The sequence below is a fragment of the Eptesicus fuscus genome, chromosome 7 (genome assembly GCF_027574615.1).
Source record: "Eptesicus fuscus isolate TK198812 chromosome 7, DD_ASM_mEF_20220401, whole genome shotgun sequence".
In the NCBI taxonomy this organism is placed as follows: Eukaryota; Metazoa; Chordata; class Mammalia; order Chiroptera; family Vespertilionidae; genus Eptesicus; species Eptesicus fuscus.
The window spans coordinates 106,395,808-106,408,433 of NC_072479.1; the positions used below are offsets into that span (position 1 = coordinate 106,395,808).

General features: G+C 68.4%; 1 protein-coding gene across 2 annotated transcripts in view; it reads right to left on the reverse strand.

Annotated features, from left to right (window-relative positions):
* WNT7B (Wnt family member 7B) overlaps positions 1-12,626 on the reverse strand; it is a 44,462-nt gene that overhangs the window by 23,567 nt on the left and 8,269 nt on the right. The gene's annotated exons all lie outside the window — the stretch shown is intronic.

The window sequence follows — 12,626 nt, forward strand, 5'->3', positions numbered from 1 at the left end:
GGGAGAGGTGAGCTGGGGGCCCACATCCACGGACACACACCCCGGCCCGCAGCCTCCCCAGGGCCGGGACCAGGACATGGCAGGACGTAAAAGCCAAGCCCCCGGAATCCAGCGGCCGCGGACAGGGAGCCCCGGGGCTCGCCGTGCCCCGGGACCAGCTGCTCGGACACTTGGGCCTGCACCCACCCCCTCGGGTCTGCACACAGCTCCCCAGCAGCACGCCCCAACTCCCGGCCTGGTCCCCGGGGTGCCTGGGCCAGGCAGGCTGCTGAGGGAGCCCCGGCTGGGAGCCAAGCCCGCCGCCTCCTGGCTCCAGCCGCAGCCGGTGTGTGACCTTGGTGAGGCACTCTGCCTCTCTGAGCCTCAGTTTTCAGGCCCAGGAAATGGGGGTGTAACACACCTGTTCCCCGGTCACCACCTCCACCACCCAGGCTCAGGCGGGAGAGGGGGGAAGGCGGCACAGGTGGGGGACAGCTGCTGCCATGACTTCCTCGTTTCTGGGTGGCGGGTGCCCTCAGAGAAGGAAACGGGCGCCGACACGAACTGAGCGCCTACTGTGTGCTGGGCGGGCAGCTCGTGCTCAGAACTCAGAGCAGTCCCCTGAGGGCGCCCTGGCGCCTTCTCCGGCACCCTCCGGGAGCTGGGCCGGGCGGGAGGGCACCTGTGCGGCTGTTGTCTGCGAGACTGTTTGCTTGATGAAGTGAAAGTCCCGTCACGTGAAGTTAAACCTTTTAACGTTGAGCACGTTCACAGTGCTGAGCTCCCAGACGTGGCCACCCAGCCCTGAGCCGGCACCCCCGCCCCTCCTCCAGCCCCCGGCGCGCCCCGTTCCCCCGGCTCTGCCCGAGCGGAGGCCTCAGAGGGACAGACTCACACGACCCGTGGCCTGAGTCTGGCTCCTCTCTCGGAGCGCGATGTTCTCAGGGGTCGTGACGTGGGAGCAGGGGTCCGTGTTTCGGTCCTTTTTAAGGCGCAGGAACATCCCACCGTGTGGAGAGACCCCCTCTGTCCCTCCGTTTCGCACATGGGCGTCCCCGCCTTCCGCCGCTGGGACAGGGCTGCTGTGAGTCCGTTTCCCGTTCTTCGGGGCTCACGCCAGGAGTGGAATTGCCGGGTCATCTGGGAGTTTGTTTGGCGTTTTGGGGAGCCACCAGCTGTTGTCCAAGCTGCGCCCGGAGGAGAGGGGCAGCCGCTGGGGGGAGGGGCGTGGCTTCCAAAGAGGCGACAGCTGGTTTCAGACGGCTGCTTAGTGAGGCCGAGGGTGGGAGTGGGGGAGCCCCGGGGCCCCCGACGCGGATGCCCACGGCCCTGTCCCGTGCCACGGCCTGTGGCCCTTTCCTGGGAGACAGCCGGTGTCCCTCCAGGGCGGCCGGGCACCACAGCCGCCTGGGAAAGTCCCCGTGTGGCCCGAGCCCACAGCACGTGCTGGGACCCGGAGCCAGACCGACACCCGATCCCCACCGCCCGGCCGGCCCCCCGCTAATCTGGCCCAGACCCCCCGGTCTCCCCGGGCACAATGGGCAGAGAGCGGGAGGCTGGCGTGGAGGAAGCGCCTCTGGGCGGCCAGGCTGGGAGGCGGCTGGAATCCGGGGAATTCGCCCGGAGTAATTGTAGATCCTCCGAAAACCGACCCTGGGAACTGAGATGGATGGGAACCCTGCGGGCACCGGCCTCGGGGCCACAGGTCAGAGCCGCCTCGGATCCCGGACGCAGCCCGCCGCCCGCTCCCGCCGCTCCCTGCACGCCGGGCTGCGGACCCAGCGCGGAGAACCCCCAGGGGGCAGCCGGTCGGCCTGGGGCGGCTCCAGTGGGACTCGGGTGGGTGCTGGGGGATGAAACCGATCCTGGCAGCCCTGGTCTTCCGCCTCCAGGCAGCCCACCCCGCCCTGCTGCCGCCAACGCCCACAACAACCACGCACTCCGGGCGCACGGCCCAGCCACAGCGCCAGGCTCCGCCGCCTGGGGTTGGGGTCTCCTGGGACCTGGCCCCGGGGACCCACCCCGACGCTGGGGCTGGCCCTCGGCCGGTGCCGCGCTCGCCGCCTTTCTCTGTGGCAGAGGCTCCCTTCCTTCCAGGCCCACGTGCAAGGCCCCCGGGGTGCACCCCCTCCGGCCCGGCACAGGGGGCGCGTCTCACCCCAGCTTCCCCACCGTGAGGGCGGGTCCAGCCCGAGCTGCATCCGGGGCCTCGGCTGCCCTGCGTCGCTGCCCACGAGTGTTTGCGGAACGGTGGGCGAGCGAGTAAATGCTCCAAGGTTCCGGCTGAAAGCGCCGCCACGCCACAGCAACCAAGGCACCGTCCGGTTTGCAAACAGGCGAGGCCGGGCAGAGAGGCCTCCACAGAGGCCGCGGCGGGGCGGTGAGCACGGCGCCCGCTGGGAAAACGCACGTCCGAGCCGCGGCCGGGGCCACGGGCACCCGCCGGCGTGGCCTTGCTCAACACGACGGAACACCGGCGCTGGCGCGGTGTGGCGACCCCGGGACCCACGCGCACCGCTGGTGGGAGCGTGAGACGGTGAGACCCAGGCCCTCGGCGCCACGCCTCGGGGCGCAGCCACAGAGCGGAGGGCGGGTGTTCCAACGAAACCCTGAGCACACACGTTCACAGCGGCGATTCACAACAGCCCAGAGGCGGGACCCGCCCCCAGGTCCGTCATCATGTGAATGAATAAATAGAATGTGGCCCTGGCCGGTGTGGCTCAGCGGATAGAGCACCGGCCTGCAGACCGAAGGATCCAGGTTCGATTCCAGACAAGGGCACGTCCCTCGGTTGCAGGCTCCTCCCCGGCCCAGGCCCTGGTCAGGACGCGTGCAGAAGGCAACCCATCACTGTGTCTCTCTCACACCAATCTTTCTCTCTGTCTCTCCCTCTCTCCCACTCTCCCTAAAATCAAGGGAAACATATCCTCAGGTGAGGATAAAAAACACAGACAGAACGTGGTCTGCCGTGCCGTACGCGGCCACGAACAGGAAGGGGTGCCGGCACCCGCCATGTGGACGCGCCACGGAAACGTTACGCTCCGTGAAAGGAGCTGGGCACGGAAGGCCACGTTCTGTAGGTTCCGTCTGCGTGAGACGCCCGGCGAGGTAAACCCACAGGCACCGAGGAGGACTCTTGGTTTCCAGAGGCGGGGGGGGGGGGGGGAAGGGGAGCGCCTGCCCATCTCATGGGTGTGGCTCCCGCCTGGTGTCATGAGAGACGTTCTGGAACGAGTCAGAGACATGGCTGCACAACACGGAGAACGTGCCGGGTGCCACTGGGCTGTTCGCTTTCCAACTGCGAAAGAGGCCAGTTGTATGTAACGCGTCTGTAACCACAATTTTAAAAATCCATCTGTACACGGATTTCCACACCCGGCCGGCGTGGCTCCGTGGTTGAGCATCCACCTGTGAACCAGGAGGTCACGGTTCGATTCCCGGTCAGGGCACAGGCCCGGGTTGTGGGCTCCATCCCCAGCGTGGGGCGTGCAGGAGGCAGCCGATCGATGATTTTCTCTCATCGTTGATGATTCTCTCTCTCCCCTCTCCCTTCTTCTCTGAAAGCAATAAAAATACATTCAAATATGTATATATACTGGTGTATATATACACACATATACAGGCACCGCCCAAGAGTCACAGGAGCATGAATAATCAGATCTGATTGGTACCTCAGAAATAACTTCAAACAGTCTTCCTAAGACTTGGGGTTTCGTCCCCAACAACCTTAGATTCTCCCGCTCTGAGCCTCGGGCCTCTCCTGGCAGGGGGAGCCCTGCCATTCCCCATCCCCAGGTCACGGGGTGCGGCCTGGAGCTGAGAGAGGCCAGGGGACCCGCCGAGGCCACACAGCCGGGCCGAGAGCCGCCTCCGCTGCCAGAGGCAGGTGGCCGCAGCGCTGTGGCACCAAGCACTGCGCGTAGTAGGTGCCTTACAAACACGAGAGGTCGGCAGGAGGGGAAGCCACGCCCCCTTTCCATCCCAGGACAGCTGACCCCTCCCCACCCGGCTGGAGTCCTCCGGTCACTCCTGAGTTCGTCCAGGGCTGTGGACACTGTCGTTGCTGGTGTTTGAGGCCGGAGCCGCTGCCGGCCGCCCCATCACCCTCTCCCCACAGCCCCGCGTGCCCGCGGGCTGGCCCCTGCCCTCGCAGGCAGGCCTGGCCCTGCCACACCCAGGACTTGCCCACACTCTTCCTTCCGCCTGGAAGGGAGGGACGGCTGATAAGGGCCCGGCTTGGCTGTCCTTAGGGAACCATGGGCGTGGGATGGGGATAAAAATAATTTCATAACCAGATAACTGGTTCCCGGGAGGAGGCGGGCGGACGCAGGCGCATCCTGGGGTAACTGGCCTCGGGGTGAGGCATGCTATGGCGCGCTCATCACGCCGCCCGCAAGGGGACTGGCTCTCGCCCCAAAGTGGGGAGAACCTCTGGGCACCTCCCGCCTGCAGCTGCCCGCTCAGGTGCCGGGAGAGGCTGGCAAGGACATCCCGAGCGGCCGGGCACCTGGGGAGGCCAGGCAGGGGCTCCTGTCTCAGTCGCTGATGTTTCCATGGAAAATTCTGCTCTGGGCTCACCCGCTGCACTGCTCAGGGGCCTCGGGACACGGGAGGGGACACAGCTGAGCGTCGGGAAACGTCCCTCGCCCCTGGCCAGGGCCCGTCGGAGGAGGGGTTCGGGGCCTGGGGACAGGACGCCAGTCTCAGGCCGGAGGTCGTGAGGCCAGCAGAGGGCCTGGCAGGGCTTCGAGCCAGGAGGGGACAACAAGAAGGAAGATCCGCCAGAGCGTCCCAGGGGCTGAGGCGGGTCCAGTGGGGGAGGGGGGCCACGCCAGGTGACAGGCAGGTGCAGAAGTGGCCGCCATGGCATTAGCAGGCCCCGCCTCCCCAGCTGGCAGTGGGGCAGCGTGAGGAGCACAAGCGCGGGGCGGCCAGCGTGGCTGGAGACCTGGCTCTGCCTCTTCTGAGCTGTGAGGCCTCAGGCAAGTTTCTTAGCCTCTGTGCCTCAGTTTCCACGTCTGTGAAATGGAGTCAACGCGGGCCTGCTGCCTCACATTGCTGCTGGAGGACACGATTCGAAGGACCCAGCACTTTGTGGCCGGCCTGTGGCCAGAGGTCACCCGTGGGGCCCGCATTCGCCCTCGGGCCTGAGCCGGGGGGCCCGTTGCTGACGGTCATTCCTTGAGCCATGGTGGGGACCGGGGAGCGTCCATCGGGGGGACTGACCCTTCCCCCGGCAGCTCTGGATCCAGCGGGGCCCACGTCACGCTGCGCCCACCAGGCGTGTCCACGCGGGACCAGCTCCTGACCCGCATCTCGCACTCACGCTCTCTAAAAGTCAATGGAAGGAATCTCCTCAGGGGAGGACTGACAACAACAACAAACAATAATAATAACAATAACAAGAGTCATCATGAGCCCCTCACAATAGGAACCGGAGGTCCCAAGAGGCCCAGCCACCGGCCAAGTAGCTGAGAAAGGGCGTGGCGGGCGGGGCCTGGGACCACTCCTGCCCAGGCTGGTCAGTGCCTCGTCGCCCCATCCCTAACCTCGAAGATAGTCGGGGGTGGGGGGGGTTGGCGGTCATGGGTCCATCTGGAGAGCCATGTCCCCCACTGGCGCCTCGGGGCCCAGCTGCATGGGGGCCCTTCCTTCCGGGGGCTCCTGAAGGGGGCCCCGCCTTGCACCGGCTGGAAGGAGTCCCTCGGGCCCGGGGCTGAGTAGTGGACGCCTCCTCAAAGGGCCGGCCGAGGGCGGGGGGCCCTGTCTCACCCCACGGTGTGCGGTGCGGGGCCCGGGTCCTCCTGGAAACACGGAATGAATGGCGGACAGACGGGCCCAGGAGCAGAACGAGGCGACCCCTCAGCCCCATCTGCTGGGGGAGCCACTGGGGTCGCTCCCGGGGTCGCTCGGGGAGCAGGACGGCCAGCGAGGCCACCTCAGGGGGTCGGGCTGGGCGGGCAGGTGGCTGCGGTCAGTAAAAAGCCGCTTTTATCCCCACTTCCCGCGAGGGCCCCGCTTGCAGCGGCGGGAGGTGAGCAGGTGCCCGGGTCACGGGGTAAAGCGCCCCAGGTGCCCTCGGTGGCACTGACCACTGAGCACCGGTCCCAGCATTGCCGGGGGGGGGGGGGGACACAAGCTGTGCCATTCTGTATAAAAACCGGAGGGAGGAGGCGCCCCTGCCAGCCGGGACCTGTGACAGGAGCCGTCCAGGCCCGGAGCTATGGGTTCCCTCTGCAGAGCCTTAAGTCCCGGCCCCAGACGGGCCGCCGTGTCGCCAGAGGCCGCAGAGCCGGCACCTCCACCGCAGACAGCCAGGGACAGAGCTGACGCGGGCGGCCTCCTGCCCGCGCCCTCTGCCCTCTCTCTGGACTGAGCACCAGCTCCTGTGGCCCCCCAGTGCCCCCTGCCCTGAACCAACCACAGGAGGGGCGAGGTCCTGAGGCCAGGGCCAGGCAGCACCCCGAGGGATCGGAGGTTCCCATTCTTCCTGGAGCCCGACCTCGAGGCACCCTCTGGGCCTCAACACCCCAGGCCCTTCCCCCGGACTGGGAGGGGGCCCTGGGCACCTGCCCCGTCCCTCCTCCTCATCCCCAGGGGCAGCCCACCAGCCCCCCTGCCCTCCGGGACCGCACCGCCCACGCCCAGCCCGCCCTCCCCACCCAGCAGGACAGCGGCCCGGGGCCCTGGGCGGCAGCCAGGCTGGCCGCAGCACACGCCTCATCGCTCCCTCCTGCCCACAGCGCCGCCGGCGGATCCGCAGGACTCCCAGGCTGACGATGGCTGACGTCCTCCCAGACCCCACTCTCCCCCGGGGACCCTCCTTGGACCCCCTCGCGCTTCTCCGCACACCCCTTGGGGCAGGGCTGTCCACCCACCTGCCGTGGGGTCCCCAGGTCAGGGATCCCCCCATGGCCCAGCACCCAGCTGGGCTCCGAGCTGGCCTCGGACGTGAGCCCCACCCCAGCCCCAGCTGCTGGAGAGAGGGGGGCACGCTGGCCAAGTTGGGCCCCAGCCCCAGCCTCCTTCCGGCCCCCACCCCTGGCGCCGGCCGCTGCCCGCTGCCCCCGCTCCTCCAGCCCCCGCTCTGCCCCGGAGCCGTGCAATCCTTCCTTCTGGGCATCCTCGGGCGAAATATTTGAGGAATGTTCTAATTATCTGCCATCAGCCAGGGAGGCGAGCGGTCCACTCGTCCAGGAAGTGCTCGCAATACCTGAGCCACCCCCCCCCCCCCGCCCGCAGCCCCGCGGCCACTTCCTGCCGCGCCCGCAGGTGCAGGGCTGCCCGCGCTTCCAGCCGCGGGGGGCCGCCAGGGCCTCGGGGTCCCGCCGGCCACGTGGGGAGAGCATGTCTCCCAGGTCTGGGTGGTGCAGCAGACCCCCAGCCCCGTCACAGAGTCAGAGCCAGAGAGGGCACTGGGGGGGGGGGGGGGGTCCCCGCAGCCTCCTCTGCGGAATGAGCGGGAGAGAAGGGAACAGAAGGGGTCGGAGCCCCACGGCTGGTGCGAGGGCCCGGGGCGCTCACGCCTGTCAAGGCCCAGCTCTGTGGGGCGGGGCGCGGGGACACCCCAGAGGTTGGGGAGCCCACACGAGGCTGTTCCCTGAGCAAGTCTCAGTTTTCTCATCTGAGAATAGGGACCCATCAGCCCTCTTTAGGCAAATGGCGTCTCCCTTCACTGGCCTGGGCCCTGCAGGGGGTGGGGGACATGAGTATGGACGGCAGGCCTGGCCGCAGCCCGCGCCCCCCCCCCCCCCCCCCGGCCATCGGCCTGTCCCCTCACCTGCCCAGGCCCAGGCCTCACTTTTGGGGGAGGAACCGGCCAGAAGGCCCACCGTGCTGAGTGGCATCCCTACAGGTCTCACCCCCTCTCCCCACCCCCGTCTCACCTCCTCTCCCCCCGTCTCACCTCCTTCCCCCTCAGCTCTGCGGCTCTTCAGAAGAGGCCTCCCCAGCCCGCCTACAGATGAGGACACTGAGGCGTAGGGCAACCCAGCAACGGGCATCGGGGTGCTGGGCAGGGACGAGGGTGTCCCCGGAGGAGGCACAGAGAGGCCTGGAGGCAGGAAGAGGTGCCGCTGGGCAAGGCGGCCCCCCTCTGCCCCTGCCGGCCCCACCTGGGCCTCGGTTTCCCACCTGCACAGTGAGCGGCTGAGGCGACAATCCAGGTACCGAGCCGTGTTCTACAGTCTGGCCTAGGATCCTGCGTTCGTCCCGCTCTGCCGCTGACTCTCACGGGCCTCAGTTTGCCCATCTGTCCGTGGGGAGAGCAGTCCCTGCCACAGGCTCCCCAGTGGCCACGCCCGCGCCACAGCCTCTCCAGGCCGCTGCTCGCTCAGCTCAGCCTGCCGGCTGCCCGCAGTGTTCCCGGGGAAGAGAGCAGAGCGTCCGCCCGCTCCAGCCCGCCCTCCCCTCAGAGCTGGCATGCCTGGCCTGGCACCCTGCGGCTCCGCCCTGGAGAGAACCAGGCAGGCTGGGCAAAAGCAGGCAGCGAGCAGGGGGCGAGGGTGGGGCTGAGGCGGGAGGTGGGCGAGGACAGCCGGGGGTCCTCCACTCCATGAGCAGCCCCCCCCCCGCCATGGTAAACCTGTGGAATCAGAACCTCACCCGTCCCTGTGACCCCCAGACGTTGACCCTGACCTCAGAAACTTCCGGACCTCTGCTGGGCATCCAGGGCCCATCGTGAATGCCTGGGTTCAGGCCACGTGGGCCTACCACTCCCCCTGGGGAGATTCCCCCCCCCTCCCACAGCCAGCACAGCTCCAGGCCCGGCTTCGGGCCTCCTCCCAAAAGCCCGCCTGCTTCTCTCTCCTGCCCCCTCCCCTCCCCGCCCGGATGCGGCTGAGGGCCGGGCGTCAGAGCACCTGCCCGCAGGCCTGGCCGCTCAGCCTGACCCAGGGCTGGGCCCTAGACCTTCCCCAGGCCTACCCCCGCCTTTCTCCTCGTCCCCGGGGCACAGAAGGGACACTGTGGCCGCCGCACCGGAGGCTGCACGGGAGCTAAGCCTGAGCAGGAGTGACCCCAGCCCTGGCCCTGGCGCCCGGACCTGGGGGACGCGGGGCGCCTTGCAGGCCTGGATGACCAGGATGGCCAACCTGCGACCTCAGGACAGACTCACTCTGGACGACATGAGGGCAGGACAGGAGGGCAGACACTGGCCGGACCCTGGCCCACAGGCATCTCTCGGGTCCCAGGCCTCGCCGCCCTGGCTGCTCAGGCCGTGGTCGGAGGCGGGTTGGGGGCAGGCCCCGCAGGCAGCAGAGCGAGCAGTCCCCTCAGGACAGATGAAGGCGGGCCTGCAGGGGCCACACAGCGCTCAGAGCAGAGGATGAGCCCAGCCCCCCCACCGCAGGCCTGGGCCCCCCAACACCCCCTCAGCTCTATGGCCCTGCACTCTGCTCTCATCAAAGCTGGGAGCCCCCCCATCCCGCCCCCCAGAACCTCCTGGCTCAGCCCCTCCCACCTGGCTCACTTTCCAAGCAGCCACGGCCCTGGGCTCTTCCTTCTGAGAACCTCTGGGCCCCGGGGCCTCCCCAGCCGACCATGTCATCTTGGCTGCCTCGCGGGGCAGGGCGCTCACTACCCCAGGAGCAGCCTGCTCCACCCTGGGCACCGGGTGTGACCACCTGAACCGCGTGGTGAGCGCTCAATGAGGCAGCACCTTGGACACCCGCCCCCCTCAGCCATCCGCCTCCCCCCCGCACCCCGCTCCATTGGAGGAGAGGCGCAGTATCTGGTCCAAGGCCACGCAACCACCTGGCAGGGGTTCGGCCTCACAGCCAAGGGCAGGACAGCCCTGGGCCCTTCCCGGCTTCCTGCTTCCTCAGCATTCATTCTTCCAGTGCTGGCGGCCCTCCCGCCCCCTCCCCCTGCAGGAATCTCCACCCTGGACGGCAGGCGGGGAGGGCTCGCACTCAGCCTTGGCTGCAAACCCTGGCTCTCAGCACCTCCCTGGGAGGGGCCGGGAACCACCCCGTGGGGGCCGCACCCTGGGGGCAGGGAGCCCCCTGCAAGGCCCTGTCCTGGGGCAGAAGCTAGACAATGCAGAAGACTTCCCAGCAGCCACCACACCTCACACCCTGCCTGGCACAGGGGCTGCCGCGGAGGAAATAAGGAGTGAGGCCCGGTGTCCAGCCCCGCACGCCTCAGGGCTGGAGTGAGGCTGCGAGAGCGCTGGCATGTCGGCAGGTGGGCAGGTCGGAGAGGGGCCTGGTGCCCCGGCTTCTCACAGCCCTCAGCCCAGCCCCAGGTCCAGAGGGCAGGGCCGGCTCCTGCTTGGGGGCAATGGCCCCTCCCTGAAGCCCCCCTCCCTCTGAGCCCAGCCCAGGAGCAGCCCCTCCCCCGTCCCCAGGATAAAGCTGTCCGCCCTGCCCTGCTTAAAGCCTTCCCTCCCTCAGCCCCCAGGCCCAGGGCACCTGCCCCCCACCACCCCGCCCTCACCGCCCACCGCCCACCCCACTCTAACTGGCTGCGACCCAGCCCTGTCACCCAGCCCTCTGCCAGGAATGCCATCCTTCTCTCCAGCACTTTCTCTTTTTTTAAATATATTTTTTATTGATGTCAGAGAGGAAGGGAGAAGGAAGGAGAGATAGAAACATCAGTGATGAGAGAGAATCATGGATCGGCTGCCTCCTGCACGCCCCACACTGGGGATGGAGCCCACAACCCGGGCCTGTGCCCTGACCGGAATCGAACCGTGACCTCCTGGTTCATAGGTGGATACTCAACCCCTGAGCCACGCCGGCGGCCAGCACATTCTTTAGGACCAGGTCAGAGGTCACCTTCCAGGCGAGGGCCTCCCTGGTCCGCCCTCACGCAGCGGGTTAGGGTGAGGGGCCTGCCGTGGGAAGGAAGGCGGCGCGGCCCAGTCCCACCTGCGCGCTCTGCCACGGCGTCCACCTGGCACGGGCGGGGCTGCCGCGTGGCCGTTCCGGGGCCGAGCCCCCAGCAGTGGAATGCAGAGCCAGTGCCCAGTCGGGCCGGGGGCGGGGCAGGTAGTCGCTCTGGAGGAACCCCACGCAGCGGGGTCCTTAATGTTTTACCATCGGGACAGCATGGGCCCCAGTCTCAGTTCCGACCTCGGCGCCCGGCGGTACGGCGTCTGCTCCGGGAGGTGAGCCGAGCCGCCACCGCCCTTCCCTCCCGGGAGCAGGGCCTTCAGTGCCAGGAGCCCTCTGACCTGGAGGCAGAGCGGGTGGGGAGCAGGACCAGCAGGGCCAGCAGTGCATTGTGGGGGGCGGATCCGGAAAGTGAGGGGCCCACGGGGGTGATGGGGACGGGAGCCAGGGAAGGCTAAGGCTCTTCCAGGCCAGCAGATGCCCGGGAGCTGCTTGCTGGGCGGGCGGCGGGCAGGCTCAGGTCACGGCCCAGTGCCAGTGTCTGCCCCACACGGTCCCAGACAGAGCCCTCCCGGCACCCCGAGGCCTCAGAGGCCACCTGCTGTGCTGGGCTCTGCCGCTGAGGCTACGGGGCCGCCTCGGGGCTCAGCAGCCTTATCCGTGGAGTGGGCCCAGCACAGCGCGTGGCTCCCGGCGCAGAGGGCCCAGTGAGGAAGGGCTGTCTTCCAGGCACGGCCCCTCCCCAGCATCCTGCATCCCTCCTGCACCCGCTTGCCTGCCTCCGGGGCCAGAGAGCTCACTACCTCTGTTCCAGCAGCGGGCTGGCTGGAGCCTCAGGCTCCCCACTTAGGGTAAGGACGCCCTGGGTCGGGGCAGGACTGGGAGGGGCCTACGCAGGGGAGCAGTTCTGCGATGGAGACAGGGAAGATGGAGAAAGGGAAGAGGGAGCGCACCTGCGCCCACCCCCACCCCGCCGGCCAGCCCAAGGGGAGGCCCCAGGCCGCGCCAGGGAAGGAGGACAAACGGTGGTTTTGTCCTTGGCCAGCGGGCGGCCGGCACCACACAATGACCCTTTCATCGGGCTGAGGGAGCCCTGCGCCGGGGTTTCATCTGACAAGGGAGGGCGCCCAGCCTGTCCCCTTGCTGGGGGAGTGGGGGTGAGCCCTATCCAAGCTGGACCCAGGGCCATGAAGAATGGAGGCCTCGGGAGCCAGCCGAAGCCCCCCCAACTCCCGCGGGGAGAGAGGCGGAGAGCTGAGGGGACGGGCCACAGGCTGCACCCAGGGGGCTCGCTCGGCCCCCCCCCCCCCCCCCCGCCCACCATCCTGAGCTGACAGAAGGTCTGGGTCCCACGGCCAAGACCTCCATCTCCTCCCCTCCCCTTCGCTGCCACACCCTCTACCCAGAGCATCGGCCCAGATCCCCAGCTGGGGCTCTGGCTCCCCACAGGCTGCATGAGGCTCTGGGACGAGGGGGTGGGGGGGGCGGGGGGGGAGGGGGCCTATGTCCCCGTGCCCCAGGGGAGCTCAAGGCAGAAACAAAGTGCCCACAGGGCCCCGCACAGCACCTCCCTCGGTGACGCCTCCTCCGGCACCTCCACCGGCTGCCAGGCTTCCCCTGAGGCCCCAAACCCCGGGCTCCCCTCCCTGCTGGACCCCATAGGGGACATTTCCTCAGAGGCTGCTCCCCCGGGCTCTGGGTGACCTCGGGAGAAGGCCTCTCTGGACTCCGGCACGCAGTCTGCCGCCCTCGGCAAGGTGCTGCGAGGCGCCCGCGAGACAATACGTATTGTTGTTCCTTCTAAGGGTCTCT